This window comes from Loxodonta africana, chromosome 5 (assembly GCF_030014295.1).
Source record: "Loxodonta africana isolate mLoxAfr1 chromosome 5, mLoxAfr1.hap2, whole genome shotgun sequence".
Lineage (NCBI taxonomy): Eukaryota > Metazoa > Chordata > Mammalia > Proboscidea > Elephantidae > Loxodonta > Loxodonta africana.
Genome location: NC_087346.1, coordinates 152,931,425 through 152,948,085, shown reverse-complemented (window position 1 = coordinate 152,948,085; position 16,661 = coordinate 152,931,425). Strand labels below are relative to the sequence as shown.

General features: G+C 45.8%; 1 long non-coding RNA gene across 1 annotated transcript in view; it reads right to left on the bottom strand.

Annotated features, from left to right (window-relative positions):
• Positions 1 to 1,045: 1,045 nt before the first annotated feature.
• The window catches only part of LOC135231464 (uncharacterized), a 126,065-nt gene continuing 110,449 nt past the window's right edge, over positions 1,046 to 16,661 (bottom strand). Inside the window, exons 3-4 of the long non-coding RNA XR_010322167.1 lie at positions 14,637 to 14,705; positions 1,046 to 1,571 (exon numbers count right to left, since the gene is read on the bottom strand). This is a non-coding gene — a long non-coding RNA (uncharacterized LOC135231464). The remainder of the gene's footprint in view (positions 1,572 to 14,636; positions 14,706 to 16,661) is intronic.

Below are 16,661 nucleotides of genomic sequence, written 5' to 3'. Positions count from 1 at the left end.
AGCTTCATAAAAACGTTTTGTGCAGGAGGAATTTAGAGCCGGAGGCTTGTTTCCGATTTAGACTCCTACTTTGCAGTTTTGACTTTATTTTGCCCAGTTCTCCTCACAGCCATACAGGTTGTCTGTTTCGTTGTGCTCCAAAATGAACCCTCTTTATGCATTTGCTGATTACATCTCTCCCCAAAGATTCTATTACCTCTCTGAACACTTTTTCTTGTCTATTTCTCAGTGTTTCTGTTTTATTCCAGTTGTCATTTGTAGCCACAAGCTTTCTGGGGAAGTTCTATGAGAACTTTCTCTTAAATAATAACTTTTCAAGATGAATATTATATACTTTTCCTGAAACTTTACTCCTAGTAAGTACCTAGGAGTCCCTGGGTGGTGCAAACAGTTAACTGCTCAGCTACTGTCATGGACTGAACTATGTCCCCCCCAAAATGTGTGTATTAACTTGGTTAGGCCATGATTCCCAGTATTCTGTGGTTGTCCTCCATTTTGTGATTGTAATTTTATGTTAAGGAGGATTAGGGTGGGACTGTAGCACCCTTGCCCAGGTCACATCCCTGATCCAATGTAAACGGAGTTTCCATGGGGTGTGGCCTACACCACCTTTTATCTCTCAAGAGATAAAAAGGAAAGGGAAGCAAGCAGAGAGTTGGGGACCTCATACCACCAAGAAAGCAGGGCGCATCCTTTGGACCCAGGGTCCCTGCACCTGAGAAGCTCCTCAACCGGGGGAAGATTGAGGGCAAGGACCTTCCTCTTGAGCCGACAGAGAGAGAAAGACTTCCCCTAGAGCTGATGCCTTGAATTTGGACTTTCAGCCTACTTCACTGTGAAGAAATAAATTTCTCTTTGTTAAAGCCATCTACTTGTGGTATTTCTGTTATAGCGGCACTAGATAACTAAGAGAGCTACTAACTGAAAGGCACCTTGGAAGAAAGATCTGACAGTTTTCTTCCAAAAGATCACAGCCATTGGAAACCCTCTGGAGCACAGTTCTACTCTGAAAGACATAGGGTCATGGAGCGCCATGAGTGGGAATTAAGAGCAACTGTGTTTTTTTTTTTTTAAAGTAAGCGCCTAGTATGAGGAGCTAGGCTCTGAAAAGAAATGCAGAAAGAGCATAAATGTGAATTCGGATTCATGCATTTACTAAAGCCGTATTTTGAGAGGAACCTATTATGTAGAGTTGAATTGAACTAACTTTAATGAGTAGCCCCAACACTGCCAGTTAGGCAGAATTATACCCACTTCACAGATGAAGGAACTCAGGCTCAGGGGGATCTATGCTTCATCCGAGGTTACACAGCTCATAGGTGGGGGCCAGGGTTCCCACCTGTCTGCCAGATTCCAAAGTCTGTGTCAGCCACACATGAGGCTGCACCCAGGGAGCAACTGGCAGGAAGACGGTAAGTAGCTAATGTCATTTTGAACTACCCAACAGTTTAACTGAAGGGAAAACAGAAAAGAATGGGAAGAACAGTTAACAGGTGTATGCTGATGGTCCACCACTTAGATGATGAAGGACCCCTGACTCACCTGTGGCTCTCTGGTTGCGAGGGCATGACCTAGGGCAGAAAAGAGAGCACAGGTGAGCGTCAGCTGCATGGAGGTTCCCCACCACCCAGGTGGCGCAGGTAGTCCTCAGAGGCCAGCTCGCGGATCTATCAGTGAAACGATCTCTTTGTATTTTTATAGACCTGAATATGTTGTTGTTGTTAGGTGCTGTCAAGTCGGCTCCGACTCACGGTGACCCTGTGCACAACAGAAGGAAACACTGCCTGGTCCCGTGCCGTCCTCACAATCATTGCTACGCTTGAGTCCATTGCTGCAGCCACTGTGTCAATCCATCTCCCTGAGGGTCTTCCTCTTTTTTGCCGACCCTCTACTTTACCAAGCAAGACCTGAATATAGACTCCTGATATTTACAGAGAATTTGGAAAAGAGAAAAATGCATGTAGAAGAATATAAAAATCAATACCCCAGGTGACATTTTTGTGAATCTCATGTGAAAATGTGTTTATGAGGATGTGTGTATACATTTAAACGTACAAATATATAAAAACAGTATAAAAGAACATATAGCATCCCAACTTTAAAAATGTATTCTATATCGCATATACATATATGTACATATACATAAATACACGTACGCACACATATATACATGTTGCTGTTAGTTGCCATGGAGTCCATTCCAGCTCATGGCAACTCCACGTGTGTCAGAGTAGAACCGTGCTCCATATGGTTTTTAAGGCTGTGACTTTTTGGAAGCAGACTGCCAGGCCTGTCTTCTGAGGAGCCTCTGTGGAGGTTTGAACCCTCAACCTTTCTGCTAATAGTTGAGCTCTTAACCATTTGTATCACCAAGGAAGTCTCTCTCTGGATATATATATGGCATAAAATTGTACAAGAGATGGATTGACCCAGTGGCTGCAACAATGGGATCAAACATAACAAATGTGAGGATGGCGCAGGACCGGGCAGTGTTTCGTTCTGTTGTGCGCAGGGTCACTATGAGTCAAAACTGACTCAGTGGCAACTGACAACGACACAGGCTAAAATTGCACAAAGATGACATTTATTGGCTGTATAATTTTTTGGATGAGGACACACTTTCCATGTGGGAGACCCCGGTTCTGTGCCCACCCATTGGCCCTCATGTGTAGCCATGACCCATCTGTCAGTGGAAGCTTGTGTGTTGCTAGGATGCTGAACAGGTTTCAGTGGAACTTCCAGACTAAGAGAGACTAGAAAGAAAGGCCTGGCTTTCTACTTCCAAAAATCAAGCAGTGAAAACCCATGGATCACAAAGGTCTGATGTACAAGTGATCATGGGGATGGCTCAGGACCGGGCAGCGTGAGTTCCATTGTGCATGGGGTCGCCATCAGCTGGGGGCTGACTTGATGGCAGCTGACAACTACACAGTTTTTGGAGGGGGCGTTGAGGTTCTTTCTGGTGTCAATGATTGTAAATAATGTCGCGGTGAGCATCCATTCTTGCGTTATTTTTGACCTACGTCCCTGAATATCTCCAAGGAGGGGCTCCATCAGGTGGAATTAAGGTCATACTCAGCCCTTTGTTACGTGTTACTCGGTTGCTTTCTGGATGGGTTGTATCAATTTATATTCTCATCCACAGAGTGTGAAGTGACCACCTCGCTGCATCTTACCACCATTAAACTCGAACTTGAAAACAACTTTGCCTGTTTGGCACTTGATTCCTTATTTGCCTCTTTCACTTCTGCCAGAGTTAGAGAGACTGAACTGTTTTCTTTTTCTCTTCCAAATCTGGCCGTTTGCATTTCTTTCGCGGTAAGTTATCTGTAGGAGTCTGTCTTCCAGCGAGGTCTCTGTGTAGCCACAATCCCTTGGCCAGTTGAGGTTTTGGAAGCACTTTCCCCCTGGATTTTGGGGGATGATCTGGGAAGCCCTAAGCTGTGGAAAGCTCCAAAGGGTGCTACTTCTTCTGTGAGCCAGGCCTTGTTTGTGCCTTTAATAACCCCCTGCCTGCTCTCGAGTTACACCTTCCCTCCAGGCTCGAAATGTGCGTCACAGCAGCAATTAGCTGAGCACCGCAACACACTCCGGGTGTAAATATTTATAAGTCCTGTTTCGTGCCTGGGATATCAGGCACAGAATAGCCAAGCGGTGTGATGTTAGCAACCACGGGACCACAGCCTACAAGTGCAACCAACTTCCCGTTAACCCCGTTGCTTCCTCTTCGCCTTTGTCACACTCAAAACGACCCAGTGGGGGTGACTACAACTGTCCCAGATTTACAGAAGAGGAAACAGGGGACTCAGAGGGTTGAGCAACGTGCCAGGTCCCACAGAACCACCAAGCATGAGGGATTTGACAGTGCTTCCTGGCTCCCCGACTCCCACGTCCTTGCTCTGTCCCTGCCCCTCTTCCAGAGAAGTGGAGAGTCGTGCTTTGGAGGCACTGAGCAGAGCAGCTGTGGCCTGGGTCCCTGTGTGGTTGGGTGTTGGCAACCTTTCAAGTACCTGAGATTCTGCAGAAATTCAAAGTTAACCAGCCCAAGCCAGCCAAACAAACCATACGAAACCCACAGCCGTCGAGTTAATTCTGACTCATAGGACCCCACAGGACAGAGTAGAACTGCCTCATAGGGCTTCCAAGGCTATAATCTTTATGGAAGCAGGCTGCCACATCTTTCTTGCTCTGAACAGCTGATGAGTTTGAATTGCCAATCTTTTGCTTTAACCACTGTATCACCAGAGCTCCTCAAACCAGCCAGGAAGGAGCAAATCATATATCTGGGGCCTGGCGGGCCCTCTCTTGACACTTGAAACATATGGCCTCTTTCCTGACACCTTGGTTTTTGATCCACAGACTTGCAACTCACCACTTGTGAGAAGTGTTTGTGGTTGTGAACTGTGAAACTAACGTAAGGGTGGAAGGCCACCTAATTGTTGCTAGCTGGCATCAAGTTGGCCCCTCAACTCATGGCGACCCCGTGCACAACAGAACAAAATGCTAACCCATCCTAAGCCATCTCCAAGGCTGACTGCGGTTCAGGCCTATGTGATCCATAGGGTCTTCATAGGCTGATTTTCAGATCAGATTGCCAGGCCTTTCTTCCTAGGTGTCTTAATGAAACCTGTTCAGCATCCTAGCAATACATAAGGCCCCACTGACAGACAGGTGGTGGCTGTCCACGTGGTGCATTGGCTGAGAATCGAACCCGGCTCTCCCGCATGGAAGGTGAGAAGTCTACCACTGAACCTCCCCTGTTTATCTGATGGATAAAAAAACCTGTTGCTGTCGAGTCCATGCTGACTCACTGCAACCCTGTAGGACAGAGCAGAACTCCTTAGAAACCCACAGGGTTTCCAAGGAGCAGCCGGTGGATTTGCTGACCTTTTGGTTAGTAGCCATAGCTCTTAGCCACTGCGCCACCAGGGCTCCATCTGATGGACAGCAGGCAGGAATTCAAACGCAAGGCTCATGAAGGTCTGAGCCCAGGGATTCTGAATACCAGGAAAACTCTTCCTGGGATCCTAGGAAAAAACTTTAGCTTTTAAATGAGGATTCTGTCCTTCTTCTGACCTTGGCCTGGCCTAATTTTTAGAATCAAAGGCTGTTCAGGATAGAAAGCGTGTTAGAGATAATGGCATCCAATTCATTAGCTCTGTGAGTGAGAGCGCTCAGGCCCAAGGAAGCCAGGGCGCTGTTCCAGGTCTCAGACTTTTGCAGGCAGAACTGAGGTCTTTGGACACCTAAAAAGAGCAGAACTGAAGGGAAAAGAAGAGCTCATACTTTTGACCCAGGTTCAATTCCCAGCCAATGCGTTTCATGGGTAGTCACCTCCCGTCTGTCAGCGGTGGCTTGCATGTTGCTGATGCAGGTTTCAGTGGAGCTTCCAGACTAAGATAGGCTAGGAAGAAAGGCCTGGCAACCTCTTTCCAAAAGTCAACCAATGAAATCCCTATTGATCACAACAGAATATTATTCAATAGAGTGCTCAAGGACAGCGCAGGACAGGGCAGTGTGCGGTTCCATTGTGCATGGGATCAATACACATCGGGGGCTCGCACGACAGCAGCTAACAACAACAACAAAACTGGGCACTGAGCTGGGCCGTGGCTGGCAAGTATTTCTATGCCCACTTTGCAGATGCAACTAGAACTCAGAACAGTTAAGTAACCGTCTAAGGAGGCACAGCAAGTAACTGGTAGAGCCAGGATTCGTCTGACTCTACATCCCCTCCGACGTGCAAGCCCACGGGAGCAAAGTAGACTTCTCCTAGTGGCGAAGGCAGTCTGAAGAGCCGCATATCTGCTCCACTCTACCTCTCTGCGGGACCGTGAAGTGATGGTACTCATTCAGATGTCATATCTCCAGGGATTCTGCACCCCAGGGCTCTCCGTGCGTCAATGCGAGCCAAATGAATTAGCAGAGGAAGTATCAGCAAAACAGGGAGCCGTGTTGTTATTCCAGCTGAGCCTGCTGCTGAGAGCCAGAGAGCCAGAGAAGCTGAGGGGTGGGGAGGAGGGGGAGGCTGGAAGCAGCTGCCTGGGGTTTGGGAAGGAGGAGACTGGAGAGGTAGCCTGGACCACAGCTGTGTCTGGCCAGAGCGTGGACATCATGTGGACATCAGTCGCTGACAAGTGATCTGCAAAGACCCCTGAGCTAATGCTTTTTGCGGCCTGACAGCCCAGGGTGATTGATGGAAGACTCTGCTAGCAAACTTCGTGGCTGTTTGATGCACTCTCTCTGCGCTCACGTGAGGCCCGTGAGTTAGCAAGCTGTCTCTTGCCAGGGAATTACAAGGATGCACCCCAGCTTCCTTCTGTAAACAGCATAGATGACACCGCCATGTGCGAGTGGGCCACAGCTGGGCAGCACTCTAGCTTGGCAGTCACCCTTCTGTTCTTCCCCGGCCCCTGCTCCCCCCACATCTGGGCCTGTGTGAAGTAGGGTTTCCGCTACATTGCAGCCTGATCTAGGCAAGCGTCCACATTGCACTGGGGAAGTTCATGGCCTACGAAATGAACACAGTGACCCCCAGGGGTTTGTGGGTTTCAGTATGGAAAGTGCCTTTACAAATACAAATACAGCTTTCTGATATTCGAATTATTTTTGATGTTTAATACTTTTAAATAGTGCAATATGTTCAATATATTTTCTAAAAAGAACACTAAATTAAACTCATCTCGCTCCCCCTTTTCCTGGAAGGATGGAATCTGATGAAATAGGCAGGGTGTCCTTGCATTCTACTTATTTCATGGGAACCGAGTTTGGATGGTGTGTTATTCCGGTTCCATAGAGATGGGGCTGGGGCCTGTCCCCAGGGTCAGCTCCGGGCATGGAAGCTAATTCCTCATCGCCCCCTCGAGTGTGTGGCATCCCCCCTGGGTCTCCCCAAGCACTACTAGTCCAGAAGGTGGGGGTGAACCCCGTGGGAAATTATCAGGGTGATTTCACCCCGCCAGCCCTTGCCTGCTCTCAGGCCTCCAAGATGAACTGGCTCAGCTCCACGTACCATTTTAAGATCTGTCCCAGAAATTAAAGGACTACTCCAGAATAAAATTCCTTAGTTTTTAAAAATAATATTTGACTGTGTTTTTGGTGAAAGTTTATACAGCCAGTTAGGTCCCCGTTTGACTATTTCTATACAAACTGTTCAGTGACATTAGTTACATTTTTCACAATGAGTCAGCATTCTCTTTGTGCTCTGGGTCTTCTCTTTCCAGTACTCTAGTTTCCCTGCCCCCTTCCCTTCTCATCTTTGCTTTAGAGTAATTGTTGGCCTTTTGGTAAAATGTCCTAAATTTTGAAAGACAGAAGATCTAAGAGTTACTAAACTCGTTTTGAAAATAGCCTAGAGAGAAACGCCGAAGGATCTAATGTTTTTAAGTTCATCCTCTTCTTTCTTCTATTTGAAGGTCTGCACTGTGTCCCAGGACAGCTCTGGAACAGGTGGGGCTAAGCCAGAGACATCAGGAGAGAAGACAGCAGCGACCATGCTCTTCTCCTGGGGTCAGGGGCTTGCATGGCCAGAGATGCCCACTAGGGGGCCTCTTAGGCTAGACGAGGGCTCACCTCTCCTGAAGAATAACTGGCCCGCGTGCCCTGAGAAATTACAGCCACCTGCACCTTTCCCCCTGGAATTAACTATTGCTGCAGGTGCTAGTGGCAGAGGGGGGAAAAAAATCCATGGTCAATGAGATGATGAACTGGGAGGGGCTTAAACATCAGAAAGTGTGAACAACACTGTTAATAATAACAATGTCATTAAGAGTCGGGTAGGAAGAAGAGATTTGAACTTGGGACAGGAGGACATAGGTCAGAATCTTAGCTCTGCTACTCGTTAGCGGGTGGGCTTTGAAAGTCCTTAACCTCCCTGATCCCTGGTCTCCTTGCATCCATAGGTCCTGCATCTGCTTCCGGCATTGCACATGGCACATTGTCTCCTGATGTTTACATATGTCTTTTTATGTTTTTATGCTCATCCTCCCAACCCCACTGTAGACTGAGCATCTTGACAGTAGGGGCTTACTTGTGCTTACTTACTAATCTGTCGTGCACAATTTCACATGGGTTTCACCACATTTGGGCACGACAGATTAGTAAGTAAGCACAAATAAGCCTGTGCGTACCCTGCTTATTGGGTAATCCATCCCTGGCTAGGTTAAGGGTTCAGACATTTCCCCAGGGCAGAACAACTTCTGCATCCACCATCCCCTCCCTCTCTCCACCCTTCTCCCACTCGGTCCCTATCTTCTATCTTCTCCCCTACATCCCATGTCATGTTACTCAGAGCTCAGCGCAGAAAGTTGAGCCCAGAAGTCCCCTTATTCCAACTCCAGGGCTTGGTCTTGGTAACTATGCTTAAAGCAGAGGTTTTCAAACTTGCTATCAGAATCCCCTGAGGGGCTTGCCTGAACATGAGTGGCTGGCCTCCCATCTCTGAGTCTCCCATTCAGTATGCCTGTGTTGGCACCTGAGAATTCCTGTTTCTAAGAACAGACAAAATATTGAAATTGTTCATGAAAAGGTTTACACACAAAAAGAAACAATCTTTGATGGCTACGAGGGAGGGGAGGGGTGGGGAAGGAAAAACACTAAATAGGCAATAGATAAGTGGTAACTTTGGTGAAGGGTAAGACAGTACACAATACTGGGGAAGCCAGGACAACTTGTCCAAGGGAAGGTCATGGAAGCTCCATAGACACATCCAAACTACCAGATGGACAGAATTGCTGGGCTGAGGGCTGTGGGGACCATGGTCTCTGGGAACAACTAGCTCAACTGGCATAACATGGTTATAAAGAAAATGTCCTACATTCTACTTTGGTGAGTAGCGTCTGGGGTCTTAAAAGCCTATCAGCGGCCATCTAAGATACAACACTGGTCTCAGACCTTCAGAAGCAAGGGAGAATGAAGAAAACTATAGATACGAGGGAAAGATAAGTCCAAAGGACTAACAGACCACATCTACCATGGCCTCAACAAGATGGAGTCCAGTACAACTAGGTGGTACCCGGCTACCACCACGGACTGCTCTGATAGGGATCACAGTAGTGGGTCCCAGGCAGAGCTGGAGGAAAATGTAGAACAAAATTCTAAGTCACAAAAAAAGACAAGACTTACTGGTCTGATAGACACTGGAGAAACCCTGACAGTATGGCCCCCAGACACCCTTTTAGCTCAGTAATGAAGTCGGTCCCGAGATTCACCCTTCCACCAAAGATTAGACAGGCCTGTAAAATAAAACAAGACTAAAGGGGCACACCAGCCCTGCGGCAAGAACTAGAAGGCAGGACGGAACAGGAAAGCTGGTAATAGGAAACCCAAGCTTGAGAAGGGAGAGTGTTGACATGTCATGGGGTTATTAACCAATGTCATAAAACAATATGTGTACTAACTGTTTAATGAGAAACTAATTTGTTCTGTAAACCTTCATCTAAAGTACAATAAAAAAAATTAAATACATTTAAAAAAATATTGAAGTTGTCAAGGATTTTATTTTACTTGGATCCACAGTCAACATCCATGGAAGCAGCAGTCAAAGAAATCAAATGACGCATTGCATTGGGCAAATCTGCTGCAAAAAACCACTTTAAAGTGTTAAAAAACAAAGATGTCACTTTGAGGACTAAAGTGTGCCTGACCCAAGCCATGGCATTTTCAATTGCTTCATATGCATGCGACAGCTGGACAATGAATAAGAGAGCCTGAAGAAGAATTGATGCCTTTGGCGAAGAATATTGAATATGCCATGGACTTCCAAAAGAACAAACAAATCTGCCTTGGAGGAAGTACAGCCAGAATGCTCATTAGAAGTGAGGATGGGGAGACTTCGTCCTGTGTACTTTGGACATATTATCAGGAGGGACCAGTTCCTGGAGAAGGATATGATGCTGGTAAAACAGGGAAGGAGCCTTGGTGGTGCAGTGGTTAAGCCCTCTGCTGCTAACCAAACGGTTGGTGGTTCCAACCCACCAGCCCTTCTGCACCTGTTTGGGAGAGTTGACTCCTACACCTAACTAATGATGGCAAGAAGCGAGGGCACTGGTAGGCAGGGCTGGAGTTGTTTTACCTACTAGTTCACTGGTCGAGTTCTGGCCTCCCAAGCAGCAGACCTGGGTTTGACTCCCAGCCAATGTGCCTCAGGCACAGCTACCGCCCGTCTGCCAGTGGAGGCTTCTGTTTTGCTACGATGCTGAACAGGTTTCAGCGGCGCTTCCAGACGAAGACAGACTAGGGAGAGAGGCCTGGTGATCTACTTTTGAAAATCAACCTGTGAAAACCCTATGGGACACGCCGTTGTGATTCCATTGGGTAAGGGGCTGCCACGAGTCAGAGCTGACTTGACATCAGCTAACAATAACAATTATGTCTATCATTTACCATGACACAACCAGCTGTGCATTCTTGGGGAAATTATTTACCCTCTCTGGGCTGCATTAGTTTCTTCTATGACAAGGTGACTAAAAAGAGCATGCTTGTTAGGATTCAGGGAGATGCTGCATGTGAAATGCTTAGAACAGCACTTAGCACGTGTGCGCACTCAGTGCCTGTCAGCGTTTGTTTTTTATTGAGAACTTCCTATTCAAGGCAGAGCCCTGGTGGCCCGGTGGTTAAGAGCTTGGTTGCTAACCAGAAGGTTGGCAGTTCGAATCCACCAGTCATTCCTTGAAAACCCTGTGGGGCAGTTCTACTCTGTCCTATAGGGTCGCTATGAGTCGGAATTGACTTGATGGCAATGGGTTTGGTTTATGTTCAAGGCACACTATGGGATTCATTCATTTATTCCACAAACACAGGCATTGCTTTCCATTCAGGGAGTTGGTGGTGGGCAAGGCAGTCTCTCACTTATCTTTTTAAAAATAAGCTTTATTTTTTAGAGCAGTTTCAGGTTTATAGAAAAATTGTGTGCAGAAAGCACCCAGAGTTCCAAGCGCTCCCTGGTGCATTAGTGGTGGTACATTTGTTACAATGATGAAATGATATTGATACATTGTTGTTGTTGTTAGATGCCACGGAAAGGGTTCTGGCTCATAGTGACCCTACATAAAACAGAATGAAACACTGCCTGGGCCTGCACCGTCCTCACGATTGTTGTTATACTTAAATCCATTGTTGCAGCCACTGTGTCAATCCATCTCATTGAGGGTCTTCCTCTTTTTTGCTGACCCTCTACTCTACTAAGCTGATGTCCTTCAGCAGGGACCAGTCCCTCCTGATAACATGTCTGAATTATGTGCGACCAAGTCTCACCAGCCTCGCTTCCGTACAGGATTCCTTCTGCACTTCTTCCGAGACAGATTTGTTCGTTCTCCTGGCTGGCAGTCCATGATGTATTCAATATTCTTCACCAACGCCATAATTCAAAGGCATCAATGCTTCTTCGGTCTTCCGTATTCACTGTCCACCTTGCACGTGCATATGAGATGTTTGAAAACACCATGGCTTAGTCCTCAAAGTGACATCTTTGTTTTTTAACACTTTAAAGAGGTCTTTTGCAGCAGATTTGCCGTGTGCAATGTATCATTTGATTTCTTAACTGCTGCTTCCATGGGTGTTGATTGTGGATCCCAGTAAAATGAAATCCTTGATAACTTCAATCTTTTCTCCATTTATTATGATGTTGCTTATTGGTCCAGGTGTGAGGGTTTTTGTTTTCTTTATGTTCAGGTGAATCCATACTGAAGGCTGTGGTCTTTGATCTTCATCAGTAAGTGCTTCAAGTCCTCTTCAGGTTGTGTCATTACTAACTAAAGTCCATAGTTTGCATTAAGGTATCAGTTACTTTTCAAATACCATCCCTAAAATACACGAGGTGCTGAAATGGAATGGGCCTGTCTGAGGTCACGCAGCCTGTAGACAGGCCAGCTGAGATTTAAATCCGACCCGACAGGCTCGTTCTGTTACTGCATCACTGGCCATCAGTAGCCTCCTCCTTGCCTCCATCACCATCAAATGCTGGTAATTATAATTTGTGTGTGGAATGAATACATCAGTTCAATAGTTATCAAAGTCAGATACTAAACCCACATATGTACATTTCAGACATTCTGATTTGATTTATACATTGCAAATACTAATTTATATTCATATGGCACTTTCATTATAAAATATGTGGTGGTACAGAGATTTGTATGTATATTGGATTTTTTTTTTTTTTAGATTTGGGTTTATAAATGGTTTGGAACATGTAGGATCATCAGCTATTGCTATCTTTAATATCTCTTGAGCATGCCATGACACATACTGAAATCATTTTCTTTGGGGAAAAAGAAAACACTGCTCTTCTTTCTCTCTTTTTCCAAATATAACTGTAAATATTACTTTGATGTATGTAATTGCTTCAAGCAGCTCTGTTTGAAGGAAGGCTTCTAACCCTTCCATCTCCCATCTCCTGCTATTGTCAAGAAATAAGAAAAACTGACTTAAAATGCATTATGCAAACATATTTAATGTAAACATTAAAGAAGTCTGAGAATGGCCACAAATTTTCTTTTGCTTAATGTGGTCTGGATAATAGCCCAAGTTTCCTGTTTTACAGGGATTCATTTACTCAGCTTTTTATTCAAGCAAATACCAGGATCCCAGGCATGCTTATAGCATCTGGCACACAGTAGGGACTGAACAAAAGTTTGGCGGATTGACTTGACTTGAACTCAGTTGGTGATGCAAGGGTTGGTATAACCCATGGAGACCTTCTGATATCCCTCAGAGCTGAGACCAGTCTGGGAGGCTTGACTAGGGTGTTCTGGATGGGTGCATAAGAGAAAGCTCAATATTTCTGAGTATCAGGGTGTAGTCCAGTGGTATAGATAATTTTGTGTTCCCCGAAAATATTTGTTGAAGTCCTCACCCCTCTACCTGTGAGTGTGATCCTGTTTGGAAATAGAGGCTTTCATTTGCTGTTAATGAGGTCATACCATGGCGAGGTCAGTCCCAAACCTTATCACTTCTGAGTGGGGTCTTATAATACAAGCAGAATAGACATGAACACATACAGGAGGAAGACAGTCACCATGCAAGGATTGTCTACAAGCCAAGGAACTCCAAGGATTGCCAGCAGACACCAGACAGAGGCTCACAGAAGGAATTAACATGACCGAGACCCTCATTTGGACTTTTAGCCTCCAGAACTGTGAGAAAATAAATTTCTGTACTTTAAAGCCACCCACTTGGGGTATTTTTTAATTATGGCAACACTAGGTAACTAAAGGGGGCAGTGATGGTTCAGGTAGAATTCTCATCTTCAGTGTGGGAGACCTGGGGGAGTCCTGGCCAATGCACCTACATGCAGCCACCACCCGTCAGTGGAGTTTCCAGACTGACAATGGCTAGGAAGAAAGGCCTGACGATCTATTTCCAGAAATCAGCCAATGAAAACCCTGTGAATCACAATAGTCTGGTCTGCAAACAATCATGGTGATGGTGCAGGACTAGGCAGCATTTCATCCTGTTGTGCATGGGGTCGCCGTGAGTCGGGAGCTGACTAAGACAGCCTGTATAAAGCCAAGGTTGGAGGAGAGCCGGATTTGACTTCAGTCTTTATCTCCTGTCAGTAATGTAATCAACGTAGCTTTTTAACTAATCTTGAGCCCTGTGAGGGCAGGACTTCGTGTTTCTGCATTTTCAGTAGCCTACACAAGTTCTGATAACTAACTGCCCAGTAAATGTTTGTCTCAGCTGAAGGACAAAGAAAAGAGACTGCTCAGGCACTCACTGACTAACCAGGCAGTTCCCTCCAGTTTGCTTGCTTGTGAGACCGGAGGCGGACTAGCAGCTGATCCAGGATGCACGATTCATCCAGCAGGGGAGCTGAAGCCTCCCCTGGGGCTCTCTCAGGGCTGTGGAGCGCTGGGTGGATGGTGGAAATAGCCCTGGTCTACATGCCGTGGATGTCTGGGGCTTCTCAGCCTGTGCGTGTATCCCACATGTGCTGCCTGTTCAACCCACATCCACTCGCTTTTTCTTCCGGGCCTCAGTTTCCGGGTAGCCTGGAAGGTCACTAACAGCAATATCACTCTATCACATGAACTTTTTTTTTTTCTTTTGGCGAGAGGCGATGATGGGGACCTCCAAGGCTGTAATCTTCATGGAAGCTGTCTGCCACATCTTTCTCCCACAGAGCAGCTGGTGGGTTTGAACTGCTGACCTTTTGGTTAGCAGCCAAGTGCTTAACCACTGTGCCAACAGGGCTCCTTATAAATGCTACCACCTGTCTGTCAGCTTTTCATACCGTTGTGGTTTGTGTGTTGCGATGATGCTGGAAGCTATGCCACCGGTATCTCAAATACCAGCAGGGTTATCCAAAGTGGACAGGTTTTAGTGGAGCTTCCAGACTAAGACAGACTAGGAGGAAAGGCCTGGCAGCCTGCTTTTCAAAACTAGCCAGTGAAAACCCTATGGATCACAACAGAATACTTTCCCATATAGTGCTTGAAGACGAACCCCGTAGGCTGGAAGACACTCAAAATACAGTGGTTGTAACAATGGATGTAAGCATACCGGTGATTGCGAAGATGGCACAAACTGGGGCAATGTTTCCCTCGATTGTACATGGGGTCATCACGAGTTGGAGCTGACTTGATGGCAGCTAACCACTTAAAACAACAAATTAATAAATAAGTAAATATTCTGACCTGTTTTTCTGCAGAGCGAGGTTCCGGAACTGCAGATCACTGGATCCTTCTTTTGTTGTCCTTTTGCCCCTGGGATGAAAGAAAATAGATTATAGTTGGGAAATAGCAAGAAGCTAGGGGAAAAAATTAATTAAGTGCATTCATTGATAGGAACAGCCCCGCAGTCAGATTTAAGTAATTAACGTCTCACACACTATTCTGACTCTTTGCATTTCCATTGGGGTTAAAATAAAATCTGTGTTTAAAGTAATTCATTTACTTTTTTTTTTTTTTAAATGTAAGAGCTTTATTTTTCAAAGGGTGGTAGTATGGGGTAGAGGAAGCTTGGAGATCCAGATGAGGACGGGGGCTGCCTCCCATGTCAGCAGGGTGACCTTGGCACCTCCGTTAACATCTGTTAAGTCCCCGATGTTTCATCTGGGAGAGGAGCCCATCATGCTTTCTCCACATGGGTGATGAGGACGTTAACCAAGAGACGGAAGGACAGGGACCACGGACCAGGCAATGTCCCAGATGCTCTCCTGTGTCAGTTGAATTTGAGAAAAACTAGCAAACATTATCCAAATGTGGGAAGCAGATGATTTAGCCGTACCAGCTCTCATTCAGCTAATATTTATTGAACTCCCACTCTGTAATTTAGGCATTTTGCGAAGGCACTTTCTATGAAGAGATTAAATTGTTTTAAATTGAGTTAATTTGTTAAAATTCATGAAATGCGTTCATTATCACAGACCATCACTATTTTGCATATCTAGTTCATTCAATGAGCCAAGTTGAATATACTCTCTTGTCTTCTTCAGGCACGTCAGGAGCTTTTCCAAATATTGACTGGCGATGTTTTCTTCCACAGATGCTGCTTGACAAGGACCTACCAGAAACCGAACCCTCCTACCTCGTTAGCCCCTTCTTACCTCATGGCTCTACACACTCCATTTGGGCCACATTCGCCTCATCTCTGTCCTTGCACTTTCTCTGCTCCCTTCCACAGGGCTCCTTCAAGTACTCTTCCCTGTTTCCCAAATGCTCATTTTTTCTTCCTTCGTCTAGTTAAATTAACTCTAAGTCATAACTCAGCTCAAGTGTCACTTCCTCAGAAAACTTCTCTTGGCCTCTCAGACTGGTTCCTCAGAGCCCTCGTATGAGTTTTACTTTTGTTTTAACTCATAAGTCATATTCATGTCGGATCACTCTGCCCAACTGCAAACTTCATGAGGCCAGAGATTTCTGGGGCTTGGTAGACCCAGAGCCTGGTTCTGTGCGTGGCCCCCAGTGATACAGCAGAATGCCCACGTGTGACCCCAGGATTCCAGGCAACACCTAACAAGGACTGCAGACTATTTCTCCATCTGGGGTTTTGTGTGTAGCCTGGAGCATACCATGTGATAAGTAAAACATTTCAGGTTGTTAGATTTTTTTTTTTTTTTTTTCTAAATCACTGTAAATTGGCCCACCAGAAAGAAGACGGTGTTTATTTCATTATTTTCAATCCAGGTGCTGTTTTTCTGTCCAGGAAAAGCTTGCTTCATAAATTTATAACTGCACCCTGACTTCTGTCCTACAATCTAGACGTGAACATCTAATTATTTTCTGGGCATCTCTAGCTGATTATCCTTTAGCACACCCTGGCCCTTCTCCCAGTGAGTGGTTCCATTGTCTATTTCGTTCTCAAACTTGTAGTCTGGATGTTAACCTTGAGTCCTCCCTTCCCGCCTCTATCATTTACCGCCTTGCTAAGTAGTTAAGAGCTTGGCTATTAACCAAAAGGTTGGCAGTTTGAACCTACCACTCGCTCCTTGGAAACCCTATGGGTGCAGTTCTACTCTGTCCTGTAAGGTTGCTATGAGTTGGAATTGACTCGACAGCGAAGAGTTTGATTTTGGTTTGAAATCCATTACCAGATTCTAATATCCGACCTCCAAAACGTCTTTCAAGTGTTTCTTCCTCTTCAGTTTCTTGAGCTACTCTCGCTCTTGGTTCTGCTTTCAGGGTCTCTAGCCTGCCCCCAGCATCAGCCTCCTAACTGCT